Genomic DNA, 3,947 nt, shown 5'->3' on the forward strand with positions numbered 1-3,947 from the left:
CGTTCTGATCTCGTTTGGATTGTGTCTGAGTTACACACATGATGTTTGTCGGTTTAAAAGATAATTTAAGTCAAGAAAGTTTCAGTTAGTCAGAAAACAGTTGAACTATAAGATGTGAAAATACGTAATTACACAGAACACAAAGCCAAGAGTTGCGTTTATATAACGTCATAACTGTTTCTCTCGATGCCTGAAGCTAACGCCAAACAGCTTCCTCATGTAGATGATGTGATGAAAGAAGCAGGAGTCGTTGGATTAAACCCATCTTTTTAGAAATAATTCACTTCCATCAGCTCACCTGCAGAAACAAGCAGTCCACACAGCAACACAGCCGCACCTGCAACAGGTGGACAGAGGTCACTAAAGGTCAGAGGTCAACAGACAGACAGACAGACTTCCATCAGCTCACCTGCAGCAGTCAGCACAGCCAGACCTACAACAGGAGAACAAGGTTTACTAAAGGTCAGAGGTCAGCAACTGCTTGAAACTACAAACTCTCTGTAGAGAAAAGAAACTTGTCAGAGAATCAAAGTCAGGAAGGTTTAAAGTAAGGAGAACATTTCCATCCTGAAACTGAACACCAGTGGAAATTAAAAGTCCAGTTGATGAAGCAGAGTTTCAGTTCAGACATCAAGCAGCAGCTGCTTCACTCATGCTTCACCATCACTGCTCAGGTGTAGAACAGGTGTGTGTGTACCTGCAGTGTGTTTCCTTTGAGCAGATCTGACAGCATCTGGATCAGCAGGAAACAAACACAGATCAGTCAGGTTATTGGAAATGGAGATCAGAGAGCATTTCTCACGGAGCTGTGTGACAGACGGGTCCCAGGTGTCCTGAGGACGTCACTGATTGGACAGGAGTCCAACCAGTCCCAGGTTGTAGTTCAGTACAGACCTGCTGACTGGATCAGACACAGTCTGGTTCCAGTCTGTTCACATCAGGTGAGTCTGACAGCTTTCATACCTGTTTGATTCCTGCGGAGCAACAGAACTCCGACCAGGACCAGAACCAGAAGAACCAGAAGAACCAGAGAACCCACAGGTAGTCCAACTGTTAGGAGGGGAGAGGAGAGAGGGGGGGAGGCTGAAGGAGGAGAAAAAGGAGGAGAAGTACTGGAAGGAGGAGGGGCAGCAGGACCTGGAAGGAAAATCAGTAGAACCTGGATCAATGCAGTGATCAGTTTATTATCAGGTCAGCAGGTTAGTTCATGTCATATAAACAGGAAGTGATGTCAGTGTCCTGACCTCTGACCCTCAGCCATCTCCGAGGAGATTCTTCAGTCTGATCAAAATAACACCAGTAGAGACCTTCATCAGACTGACTGATGTTCCTGATGGTAAACTGTCCTTCAGGTCCAGATCCAATGTTAGAACCATCCCTGATGAAAAAGGCTTCGAGTGCGACCTGATCTTTGCTTCTACAGCGCAGAGTGACATCACTTCCTGCCACCACAGGAAGTGCAGGAATCTCTAGAATAACATGAGAATCTGAAGAAGAAGAAAACAGAGTTAGTCCATCAGACCAGAACCATCTGTCCATCTTCAACACAACTCAGTGAGACGCCTCTTCTATAAAGAACTGAGGACGGAGAGAGAGAGAGAGAGAGAGAGAGAGAGAGAGAGAGAGATTTTTTTGATTTTTCAAAACACACTCTCATTAGTCAGTACTCACTCCACAAAAACACCACACATTTATAGCATCAACACATCAGCATACAGCAACTGATCAGCCAGTACAGAACACAGCGCCCTGCCATGAGCCCACACTGACAGAAATCTGTTGAATAATTCCTTTGTTTACTTTGTTGGTTTGCTGTATCTTATCTAAAACTTTATTACTATTACGTATTACTGTTTGTAGTGTAGCCATTGGGAGAATGACTGTGGTCTCGCTGGGTAAAGGTGTTGACCACTGCTGTTATTCTTTCAATGTAAGGTTTGACTACTGTTTACTAGTATTTTATTCTTAAGACTTAAGAAGGATTACATTGTGTGTGTTATTCATGAACCTGTGCCTTTTCAATGTGTCTACGTGAGCAGAGCAGCCGTTCAGGCAGCGCAGGCAAAACCTAGCCAACCGTAACATACGCAATGGTAGTAAGGCACCTGCTGCGAGTCCCGTACGCCACGAATGAGATCATGGCAATCTGTGGCCAAGAATGAGATCATGAAACATTGTGATTAATGGCGCTGGGTACTGCAAGGTACGGCTAGAAGCTAGGCTTTGTACTGCAGAAACTAAACTTTGTATGAGACATGGCACACTCATGGTTGGCATTGTTGAATCATGTTATTCCTTATTGAATCATGTTATGCATTTATCAAGTATGTTATTCCTTATTAATTCTTTTAAAAAATACAATTGTAAGCGTTTAAGTTTTAATGGTGTCAAATTAAGCTCAGTTCCATCCTGAGACCTGCAGGGATGTTACTCGGGTTTACTTGTCCTTTATTGGAATAAACTCTTTTGCACCGACTCTTGACCGTCTCCAGTGAAGTCATTGACTACGCAGTTTTTGACTGAAGAAGAATTCTAATAGGGTAATTTTATTGAGTTTAATGTGTTGGTTAGGGTAGGGACCAGGTCTTCCACTGGCCAGGCCGGTGCTTATTACCGACCTGACAAAGGGAGTTGTCTCTCTCAGTTGTTTTGAAGATGGACAGACGGCAGTAATGCGATAACGCAATTATGTGAACCAGTAAATATTCCCCCTTCTCTTCTGTAAAACAGGACAGGAGGAGTTGCTTCTACATAAATAAAGTCAGCTTCTCTTGCCGTCATCAACCATGGCCAATATCACCATGACGGCTGCTTTGCGCCTGTTGTGGAGGTCCCAGAAACATTCGGTCTCTGTATACGAACAATAAGCTTGTCCTCCTTTTCGATTCCTTCTGATGGTGCGTTCTAACTCTAACTGCGTAGGTCTGATGGACTAACTGTGTCTGTGTCTGACTCTGGTCTGATGACTAACTGTGCATTCATGTAGTGTTAGAATAATCGTGGAAATTAGTTCCCGACTAGAAAAATTCACAAATGACGTCTCAAGTCAGAACAACAATTTGTAAAGTCGGTAAAGGTAAAAATCAGGTAAAGCAATATTTTAGTGGTTTTATGGAAGTAATGGTGTAGCAACAAATATGGGACAAAATCTCAACCCAACCCATCACCCAGGTGCTATAACCTCCATGTTGTTTCCACATTACAAGATCATGAACAACCGAAGTCGGAAGAACATGTTCCAAATTTGGGAAATGGGAACAAGCGAGGAGCATGTGAATGCAGCATAACTGTGTGTTTGATTTTTTTCTTCTTCTCATGTTTTTCTGGAGATTCCTGCACTTCCTGTGATGGCAGGAAGTGATATCACTCTGTGCTGTAGATGCAAAGATCAGGGTCGAGTTCAGCGCAGACAAAACGTAGCAAAACGTTTTTTTTCAACGGAAACGGTGGTCCCCTGAACACCCTGTTGTGGACGCAAATTGCAAATGATTGGACTGCGCTGTAGAAACAAAGATCAGGTCTTAGTTGAAGCCTTTTTCATCAGACACAATGTCACCATTGCATCTGGACTTCAAGGACAGTTTACTATCAGTAACGTCAACAAGTGACGATCAGACTGAAGAATCTCCTCGGCTGAGTGTCAGAGGTCAGGACACTGACATCACTTCCTGTTTATATGATATGAACTAACCTGCTGACCAGATAATAAACTGATCACTGCATTGATCCAGGCTCTACTGATTTTCCTTCCAGGTCCTACTGCCCCTGCCCCCCCTCTTCTAACAGCTGTAGTAGCTGTGTGTTCTCTGGTTCTTCTGGTTCTTCTGGTTCTAGTTCTGGTCCTGGTCGGAGTTCTGTTGCTTCACAGGAATCAAACAGGTATGAAAGCTGTCAGACTCACCTGATGTGAACAGACTGGAACCAGACTGTGTCTGATCCAGTCAGCA

The 3,947-nt window shown here is 43.8% G+C and overlaps 1 long non-coding RNA gene across 1 annotated transcript; it reads right to left on the reverse strand.

The window, feature by feature from the left end:
* Positions 1-298: 298 nt before the first annotated feature.
* On the reverse strand, positions 299-1,104 carry LOC123967035. Its single transcript, XR_006824169.1, has 4 exons — positions 964-1,104; positions 698-733; positions 410-433; positions 299-337 (listed from the first exon to the last, which is right to left on the reverse strand). It is a non-coding gene; the product is annotated as an uncharacterized LOC123967035 (long non-coding RNA).
* Positions 1,105-3,947: the final 2,843 nt, after the last annotated feature.

The sequence above is a fragment of the Micropterus dolomieu genome, unplaced genomic scaffold (genome assembly GCF_021292245.1).
Source record: "Micropterus dolomieu isolate WLL.071019.BEF.003 ecotype Adirondacks unplaced genomic scaffold, ASM2129224v1 contig_14882, whole genome shotgun sequence".
Lineage (NCBI taxonomy): Eukaryota > Metazoa > Chordata > Actinopteri > Centrarchiformes > Centrarchidae > Micropterus > Micropterus dolomieu.